The sequence below is a fragment of the Rhea americana genome, unplaced genomic scaffold (assembly GCF_003343005.1).
Source record: "Rhea americana isolate MKP2758 unplaced genomic scaffold, rheAme1 scaffold_13, whole genome shotgun sequence".
In the NCBI taxonomy this organism is placed as follows: domain Eukaryota; kingdom Metazoa; phylum Chordata; class Aves; order Rheiformes; family Rheidae; genus Rhea; species Rhea americana.
This window is the reverse complement of record NW_028185372.1, coordinates 5,914,478-5,925,511: the sequence shown is the minus strand read 5'-3', so window position 1 is coordinate 5,925,511 and position 11,034 is coordinate 5,914,478.

Genomic DNA, 11,034 nt, shown 5'->3' with positions numbered 1-11,034 from the left:
TGGCCTTGCCCCCTGGGCAAGCGAAAAGGCTGCTTCGGGCAGCTTCCATTTAGAACTTTTCTTGAGGGTGCTTTGGGCCAGAAAGTTGTCTTTCAAAAATATTCTGGATTTAGACCCCCAAGACACAAACTTCCTCTTACTGCCCGGCGAGAAAGTCAAAGCTGTGCCAGTGCAATGTGCAGAGAGGGGAAAGGGGTTTTAGGTAAGGTTGAAACTGGAAGCAGTGCAGGGGGAAATCAATCATGAAATGTATTAGCTGCTCGGGAGTGTAGGCTTTGATTCATCTAGAGGTGTGCGATCTTTAATCTTCAAGTCTCAGCTACTGAATGTGAGGGAGAATTGTATCATAACAGCACTAAATCTATCAAAACACAAGAAAACCTGTCAGTGAGTTTCTGCGCGTCCAGGAAGCCTTCATGACTTGATCATACTATTCGACTTATTAAATCACATTACCGCTTAAAAAAATGCCATCCCTTTCCCGCCCGGAGTCCTATCTGAGAGCACTAAATCTATCACAGGACTGGCCAGCTACACCGGCCCCGCTTTAATCCAGGCAGAAATGGGCAAACTGTAAAGGGCAATACAGAGAGGAAAATAAGGTCTTTGGCAGTTAGGGAAAAACACATGCGCAAAGATTTGGGAGGAAAATCACGAAAGTTACGAAGAAGGCGGCAGAGCCCGGGTCGGGAGCGAGCGGTCGGGGATGAGACTCTGCTGGAGAGCCCGGTTTCGCTTCAGCCTGGACTCAGGCTCTGCAGATGCAGCCAAACTCCGAGGGCGAGCCGGATCAGGGATATTTATTGCTTTAAACTTTCCCCTTTGTTATCTTCCCCATGTCAGGAAGTGTACGAGGAAAGGAAATACAGCGCGCATTTTGTCTTCGGGGTGAGCAAAATTCCCTGGGTGGTTTTCAGGGAGTTTAAGGCCCCGCGTTCAGTCCTCGCCCTAGCTGGGGTCCCGCGGGGCGGGATCGGGCCCTTCCGCGCTGTCCCCCGCCGTCCGAGGGGGCCGGAGGCGGCAGCGAGCCGCCCCCGCCCGCCCGCGCCGCGCTGCCCGCCGGGGGGGCACCAAGAGGCTCACCCAGGGGAAAGCTCGTCTCCCGCCAGCTTTCCTTACGGGGCCCCCACGTAAACACGCCCGCTCGCGTTGGCGACGTGGCTCGCCCGAAGAGCCCCCAAGCAGCGTCCCGCCTGAGCGCGGGTGGCTTCCTCCAGGCCCGGGGGGCGGCGGGGGGCGAGGGGGGGAGCGGCAACCCCTGGGCCCGGAGCGTGGCTCGAGGGGAACAGTAACAGCAGTAGTAACAGTAATCGCGTGGGGGCCGCTGCTGCCGGGGGGCTCGGAAAGCGGCTCACGAAGCTGGCGGGGAGGGAGGCGGCCGCCGCTGCCGGCCCCCTCGCCGGCGCCCGCGGAGCCCCGAGGTGGCTTCGCGAGCTGGGCCGCGAGTGGCTGCGCCGCGGGGCGGCCCCGGGCCCACGCGAGGATCCCGGGCGGAGCGGAGAGCTCCAAAGCCGCTCCCCGCGGGCGGCCCCAGCCGCCGCGCAAAGGGCCCTTCCCGGCTGAGCGGCGGCGCCTTCCCTGCGAGGCAATCCGGCGATCGCCACTGCCACCGGCACCCCCGCCGCGGGCAACAGCGGCGTGTCTAACGTGCGCGGACGCCGCCGCGCCGCCGCGCGCGAAGCTCCGCTGCCTTTTCCCCCCGGGAAGTCTCGCTCTCCTCCGCCATGTGTTGCCGGCCTTCTGCAGCATGGTTCCAAGCGGTGGAAAGGAAAAAATCCAACAGCAACAGCAACAAAGGGGAAACGACACGAAACAAATAAAAGGATAGAGAAACAAGAAGAAACCAAGTTTGAGTACTGGTAGTGGATTACTTATCTGATGGGCAGTGATCTGCTCTAGACCTTACAGAGGACATTCACCCGCCTTTGGTCATTATGAGGTATATTTATTGCTTCCACCAAAAGCACAATAAAATTGACAGCAGTAACCTGCCAAAAAATGTATTCGATTTTCAATATATATGCATTTTATCCTAAAAACAAATACAGAGTTTTCTGCAAGCAGGTTAGATGGGTCAAGTTAATTAGCTGAATGCAATAGGTATATGTAAACACAAAATGATACCCCTGCAAATTAGCAACCATTGACTTAGATCTTGAAAATAAATCTTGCAACATTGGTGACCAAAAAAGCAGTAGAGAGACCTAAAAATCAGGTGAAGTTTGAACATGGAACAGTTAGAATTTGTTCATCTCAATATACATAAACATGGCAAATTCAGTGTGTGGATATATATACTCCTGCAGATCTAGCAATACATACAGTTTATTATACTTATTCTGAGGACAGGTTGCCTCACTACAGCAGGAAAAAAAAAATCAACCCATAACAACATTTGCATAATGCCAGCCTTGCAAGTTTCAAAATTGCAGACACAAACTTGTTAAGGTGGCTACGTACAAAACAGAAGAATTCTGAGTGAAAGCAATGCAATCAGTATGTTAGAGCGATGAATTAAAGGTGGACCATGACCCCTCATACAATCATTTTTCATGTATGAAAGCAAGCAAAAAATAAATAAATAAAGGGAGTTTTATGTACTGTCCACTGTTCAGTGATCTCTGTTTTGAACAGGAGCAAATAAAACCCATCAATATAAATCATAAATCATACATTAAGGAGAAGCACAAACCACATACTTACAGCTTAGCATTTTGCCCACTAGTGGGACACTTGCCATCCATTACTTATGAAGATGAAAGGTATATCATGCAATACAGTGGTATTAGGTGGTATATGCATATAGATAGAAAGAGAATCAGAGTAGTAATGCAATAGCCATTGCTATTGGTGATGCATGCCACCAGTGCATATGTTACCCATTTGTAACGTTAATCTGGAGGTTATAATCATTATTAAAGCTACTTGTGGTTTCCTTTATATTACTCAGAATTCTGCATTCAACCCCAGCTCATGAAAATAAATGTATCATGAGTAAGTGTAGCAAGATTTTGAGTTGTCACTGTTTCTTCTGTTTCTCTCTGCCATATATATACTCTTCTGCCTGTATAGATATTTGCATCTACATATTGTGACTTTTCCAACTCTGTTGCATGCAGCTTCTCTTTTACTGAATAAACAGCCATGTACAGGGTGAACTCAGCATCAGAAGACCCTGAAAATATGTATATTTTTAACACTTTCACTGCCAAATATGTTTTGTACATCAGGAATATTTAGACAGTATCATCTTCCTATCTGTACATATAATGTATCAGAACTGCAGATCTGGGCAAATTTGGTATTTCTACCCTTTGGAGACATTTTTCCATTTTTTTGTAGATCATCTGCTATGCATTTGTTCACCTGATTTCATGAAAAGTTGAAGAGAAAAGAAAATCTATTTGAAGGAGGCAGATTAGTAAATATCTTCTAGCCCCTGGACCATACTTGATGACATGTTCTCTGGGCAACAGTGTGAGTGCAATCAGTAAAGAGGTCGTGTCATTCCTGCTGTTGTCAAGAGTGCCAAAACTGAATGGGGGCCCTGGGAAGAGTCTAGACATGATCTGAAGACCATTTGAGTCTGTGACAGTCTGTGTAAAGAAATGGCTGTGCAAGGAGTGAATACAGCACAGAGGATGAGGGTTACAAGAAAGACAAGCAAAGGGTAAAAGAGAGGGCAGAAGTTGCAGAAAGATGCAAAAATGTATGGAGGAATAAGTAGAACCACAGAGGAGAAGAGGTGAGATAAGTGTTTACAAGACTGAACACAGTGTCATAGAGAATTGAGAAAATGAGCAAGAAGGAAAGAAATAGATGGTGAAAAGAAAGAGCATGGCAGAATGAGGAATGAAGAGAGGGAAGGTGGGGATGGAGCATGGGAATAAGGAAAAGAGAGCTGAAGGATATGGGAGAGAATGTTGCATTTTGTGTTTGACGCTGAGGCTGTGACAAATCAGATGCTGCCAGTAATGACAATCTGACATTACAGAGCAAAAGTTCTCCAATCTCTCGCTCTCACAAAAATATTTTCTTGTTTGGGTTACAATCAGCCTTAATGTATTGGACAAAATATGAGTATGTTTATACTCATTGTAATTGTTTAATTACTTGCCATTTTTGGATTTGCATAGCATTTTTTCCTAAAATCTGAATTATTTTCTGTTTTTGTTTGTTTGTTTGGTTGGTTTTGGTTTTAGTAAAGCATTGCTGTTTCAGAACAAAGTAAAAAACTTCCAAGCTCTTCACTCCCCCCCCCAATCCCTTCTCTGTCTTTAACTCCTGTAGGTCAAAGAGAACCCCTGCTCTGCACATGTGCAGAAACTGGCAGGCCTATAAAAACCTGATGTGAGTCAGCAATGCCCCATAAAAGGTCAACTACAGCTGAATCAAGCTACTTTTAAAAGGCATCTACCACAGAGAAGAAATATGAGACAGACAGGAACAGTATAGAAAGGGATAGGTATTAATCAGCACAAAAGACAGAAGGCAAGGAACAGAAAATTCTGCCAGGCCTTAATACTTTTCCACTAATATGTTCAACAGTGCCCATATACCCCACACAGGCTGACTGACTAAGGTCAGGTTGATCTTAGCCATGCAAAAGGAAGCAGCTGTCAACTGTGGCACATGGCAGATGGAGAACTCTTATCAGATTTTTTAAAACCTGAAATTACTTTTTTTTAATTTAGAAATTGATTTGCTGTGTGACATTAGAAACCCTAATACTGGCACCACATGTTGCAATGAACCATCTTCCACCTCTGTGTGACAAGATAAGAATGTTTTTATGATGTGTGTACATTTTGCCATACTTGGATTTAAAGATAATTGGGGTCAGCCTTATTTATTTTAAGCCTCCTGTCTCTTTATTTAGACTGCACTATAAATATTATTCTATTGATACTGAAGGTATTGGGTTTGATAACATTTGCTTATGTGTTGGGAAAGAGAAAAACAGCTTCATTATATCAATTATGACAGAAGGTCAGAACGGATGATCAGAATAGTCTTTCCTAGCCCTCAAGCCTTGGTTAGATGTTTGGCAGTGCCTCTTGGTAGAGCTTCCCTGACATCAACAGTTACAGCACCCGTGACTCATCGGCCTAGCAAATGACTAACATTTCAAGACAAAAAAGAATGCTGGCTGCATGAAACACTTGTCTAGAAACATCAATGAAAAAATATGTAAGAATATACTTTGCAACAATAGTAAATTTATTGGCTTTAATGGTAATACTATATTCATCTATTGATTTCGCAAGGTGTCCAAGATGCAACACAGTCATTACCTTAAAGATTCAGTCCTTAATAATAGGATGAGAATTGAGGATATCTGTGACAGGGGCGATCTGCAGGACTCAGACAGAAGTTTTAGTCAAGTAATATGATGAGGGAGGCAATAATCGTTATGCCTGTTCTAGAGATAATCTGTCTTTCATGTGAAAAAGGGCCAAATTCTGTTGTCAATATAGTCAGTGTGAGGCTTGTGATTGATTTAAAATGCAAGAATCTCATATTTTTCCCAGCCTTAAGAATCCAAGTAATGCTGCCTCTGCATCTTTATGTTCTGGAAAACAAACATGCATGTTACAAAGCTTTTTACACATGCAACATTATTCTGGGACATCAGCTTTAATACTTAAGCAGACATAAACCCCCAAATTTTTACATATGTTTTCAACTGTGCTCCAACAACATCTGCAAATCTTGCAGATGCTCCTGCTTACTAACAAGCAGTTATTAAACGAAAAAGAAATCCCCAAACTTTGGTAGGTATTTTCTCTCATATGTGTTTTACAGTATACATAACTGACCCTTGACTCTAAGATTTTTTATTATTCAAGTGGACTCTTTATGGACTTAAGAGCTCCATTCATAAAGTGGTTAAGCATGTGCCTATCTTTAAGGACTGTAGTCAGTCCACTGCCATAAATCTCGTCATACACAGGTTTAAAGGTAGACACATAAAGCGTGTGGCTCCCTGGACCTCTGCCATCTTTATTTGTTTTACAAGATTTCTCATGTACTGTTATGACCACGAAGTACCAATCTGAGTGATATTGGGTGAAATCCTGCCTTTGCTTGTAAGAACTCTGTTGGAAGAGGAAGAAGGGACAGTGGTAGAGTGGGGGAGATGAGAGTCATCCCACTGCTCTTTTGAAAAGAATTAATATGAATTTCAGTGAAAAGTAACTGCAGCTGGTGGCATATATTGGAGTGAGTAATATAACCCCCATTTCCCAAGGTGTTTCTTAATTTACTTTGGTGGTGTATGTATTCCTATCTCCCAACTGTCCTCCTAAGCACATTTCTGCCCAGGGGGAGCAGTATTTTACCCTTTATTCTAAGCACCTCTAGCTTTGATTGATGAATAGCACTTATTCTGAGAACTGTTCTCCAGGGTTTATCACTAAGTGTCTTCTATTCTCCATGACAAAGTCCCTTTTGACCATCTACCTTGTTAGCACAATAAGGGCAAGTACCTTTATAATCCCAACATAAAATGGTTCCATCCTGGCATAACTTCACCAGTTTCCTAGAAGTCCCTTCTGATTTAGGTTGGTGGATACAAGAGAAAAAACAAACTTTATGTACCTTAAATAGTGAATCCACGAGAACAAACTATACAAGGGCTTTCTGAATGTCACCATCTTGAATTGTGCACATCTTTCCTTCTTCTGGAAAAACTATTTTGGTATATACAATTCTGTTGCATCTACACTAATTTGGCATCTAGAGTGTTATGCGAACGGCAGAGCTCAAAGAGAACATGAGCTTTGAACTTGGGAAGTGCTGCTCTTAGTTTTAGAGGAGTAATAGATCAACAGTTGCGTGGTTTCTATCAAAAGTCAAGTAGAACTTGTGAAAAGTTCTTGCAACTTGCTTCTATTTTATGAATATGGTTCAGCTTCATTTCCTATAATTTTTTTCTTCTTATGAGTTACTCATATTCAATATAGTTTAATGGTGAAAAAAATGCATGATTGAATGTATACAAACACAACTCAAATTAATGAAATTATTTAAACTAGTCTAGAACTGTAGAAACATGCATTTTGGACCTTAAAATAACAAACCTTTACTTAAGTGATCAATGACACTGATGTCAATCAAACTGCAGGTATGCGTGGTTTTATTCACATAAATCAGGACCTCTACTGAAAAAGGTTCAGTACAGATCTCTGTGGTAGTACCCTTACTCAAAGGCACAATTTTGTTCAAATCAGTGCAACTTTTGTGTGAGGAAGTGCTTGCATGGTTAAACTTTACTTTTTTCTGTCTAATAAGTACATTACAGATGACATTTTTTTTCCAGAAAGTAACTACATCAAGCACATCACAGCCATTAGAATTCCTTTCATCAGTAGCTGGAAATATGTCTCTAATCTATGTCCGGCTACAGAAACAAAATTTATACAAGCTTCATAAAATTGTACCTAAGACAAACTGAAATTTATTCAAACCAATTAACAAAAGTGGTTTTATAGAAAAGAAAATGAGCACTGCAAATTACTTATAGACAGTCAAAATACTGTTGGAAGTAGAATTGTTAGGCTTAAACATATTTTAAAAAGTGAAGTATAATTTTATGAATCTTTTAATGTCTTCCTATTCAAGTTCTGATGGCATAGAAACAAGATTGAAATAAAATGAGGAAGGGGCAAGAAATGAAGTTGAATTAGGTGGAGTAACACATAAACTATAGTATCTTTTGCTTTTACTAGAAGGAATATTTTGTGGCTAATTAATGGAGGTAGAATGATACGTAACTGGGATTCAAAATTTAGATTCACTGTAGTGATATAATCCTAAACAGAGAGTATGGTTAATTTGCACTTACTTCATTTTTTCAGGTTTACTCTGTCCTTTAAAAAAAATATTCAATCAGATATACAATTAATCTGCCAGGATCAACAAGATCTTTAGAAATTTCAACATAGAATGAGCATGCTTTTCTATGTACTGTAAATATTTATCTTTTGTGGTAATCCCACTACTCCATACTATCTTTAAGAAAGTTTTTAGATCACCAAATAAACATCTTGATGTAATTTTATTCAGAAACTAATAGGAACAAAATGGCTGTAGCGCTTGTGAATAGAACACATACAATCTGTATAAATCTACCAACTCACTATACTACCATTTCAGTATCCTGTATGCAACCATCAATAAATTATGATTTTTTAGCTAGATCTTTAACTGATTAATTGCAGGCTTTCACAAAGAAGCTTTCTTTTATTTTTTTATTTCTTTCTAAAATATCAGTAATAGAGCTCTTACATTCACAGACAAAAGAGTGTGCTGGTATAACATTCAGGCTGTGAAAGTATCTTAAAACCATGGCAAGCTTTTGTTGGGTATGAAATGCAGAATGTTTATGACAGTAGGGACCTTGTTTCACTTAGGTAATGCAGGGATACACAGATAAACTCTGAAACAAAAAAAACCCTGATTGTTACGACTATTATTTTTCCTGTTATCAACTCTATTAGTTATGGAAGGGAGAAATATCCTCAGTACCTGCCACTTAGCTATGGCAAAAAACACTACAGAGGACGTGTCACGGAGCAGCATTTTGGGGGACCTACTTCTATAAACACTGAATACCAGGAACAGTCCCACAACTTAGCTTAAAATTACTATTGATTCATTGCTATTGATTATGTTGCAGAGCTGAACTGAACCCTGACGTAAATGTGCTGGAGGTCATTGTCTTGGTGAAGTCATGCCTGAATATGGACTACGGATGACCTATAACTTACTGAAATACATATTTTTGTATCAATTTAAACACAGATATAAAAAAGACTTCGAAAAAGCTTAAGAGCTGGCAGATATTGTCTTATGCAGAGGCTAATTTTGAGACACTTACTTATTTAAAAAGTTTAGTATATGTAACATGCAGTAGTTGGTCTTTTGGACACATACAGCTCTGTCTTCACCTGTGAAGTCTCTATTTAGTGCACCCACAGGGAGTGGTTTATGACTTTGAGTCCTCCTTTCAGGTTCTTACATCCTGGGGTCCTAAGAGGTGAGGTGAGATTGGGTGGCCTTTTTTACAGGGCTGTTGTGTCATGTGTGCTACACTGGAGTACAGCAGTGACTTGGCCACAGAGTGCCTCTTTGGCATGCCCTAGAGACAGCTTTCACTCAGTTTTATATACATCTGGCTGATTAAAATACTTAATGACTTCTGTGCCTCACTAACTGGAACAGGGCCAGAGCAGGCTTCAGGATATGGCTCAGCACATCCGTGATGGATACAGAAAGGTACAAAGGTAGTATTAGTTATACCTTCTTTAAAAGCTAAGGTTTTGGTTGTCTTAAACACCTCTGAAGACACTATTAGCATTAGAGTCCCCAGTGGGAATCAAGATGCAATGTGTTAGCCACCATATAAATGTAATACTCGAAAGCAATTTCTGATGCAAAGCTTTTACAATCTACAATAATGGCAAAATGAAGGAGGGGAAACAAAAATGGCACAAGAGGTGAGTTTTTGAAGATCAAAGTCAGACATGAAAAGAATACAGACTGAAATGCAGGTTTTCCTGAGTTCCATGTTATTGAATAGCTCTATGGGCTGCATGCTGAGTATGTATGATCACATAAAACCAGTGAGGGCTAGATTCAAAAAACTGATGTAGTTGCAGCAGTGCTACTTGTTGCCCTCCCTAAGTCTTTCACATTTTTGCTAGGAAAATCTGGAACCCTAGGTCAGGTATATCAGCTTGTAAGGAGTAGAATGAGCTACATGCTCCCAAATGATGTCCCCCACAATCAGATTTCCCTGCAGTCAACATGCTCATCAAGGAAATGCTTAGAACTTATGAGCAGGAACACTTGAAAACTATAAGGTCTTCAATCCTTTCCCTGTTTATAGCTTGGGCTACTTAGCCATGGCTGCAGGAAAGCACTTCAGTCTAGTTGGGATCAATAACTCAGCGTCCTCACAGGACTTTTCTGAAAAAGATAGAGTAGAGAATCCTATTAAAAAACAAACAGACAAACAAAACCAACAAAGCGAAAAAACAAAGCAAATCCACAACACTGCAGAAAGGAAAGTGCTACTGTCAGGCACCTGTTACACGGAGATTATAGGACTAAGCACAGAGGAACCTGAGTATATTCAAGCTGATGCCTTCCTTGCCCCATAAAAGCACTCTAATCGCCTAGCTATTCCCCTGGAGGGAGTGAGGAATAGGGAAATAGGCAGACACCTTCCAGCCATTCTGCTGAAGATTCACTTCTATGAAGAATGGATGTACCAAGCTAGGAAGTAAAAACAAGAAACATGATTCTGAAGCCTGGGGCTGGTATTGACCTGGATGAAGAAAAATCCAAACCTCATCTCTGCTTCAAGGCTTGTGAATTTATTTCATTCAGTGAATATGTCATATAGTGGGTAGACAAGGAGCTAGAAACAAGATCTTCTTTGCTCTTTAACCAGTAGATTAAAGAATCATATTCTTCTGGTTCTCCTCTTTGGGCTCAATAAATCTTAAATTATTTTCTGCTCTTTGAAAAAGCTTGCTTAAATATCAGAAACATTACATCCACACTAGCACAGCTTTGTGTCCATTCAGAGTGAGCTCAGGTGACACCACATGGAACTGGGGTGGAGATACTCCAAAACCTTGTCTATGCACTTTTATGCACTCAGTTAAGTATTTGTAAAAATGCCATATACACACTCCCAATAATGCATCACTAAGAACAAAGGGTTAAAAGAATACTTCAAAACATAAAGTTTCCTATTATTTGTTCATTTGAGCTATTTACTGTCAGCTATTTCTGAGAAATAATTGTTTCAGTGACGCATGCTGTTTCTTGTTGTTTTTAAACCGAGAGAACACAAATGCATAATGAACAACTGACAACAAAGTACTTTCAATGTGAATTTTGAAACAAATAAGTATCTATGCTATGAGTATAAACACTTTTTCATGAGTATCTGGTTTACATTAACTAATACTAGGAAACCGTAATATAATGAATAGACAGGGGAGAAATCCCATGACTGCA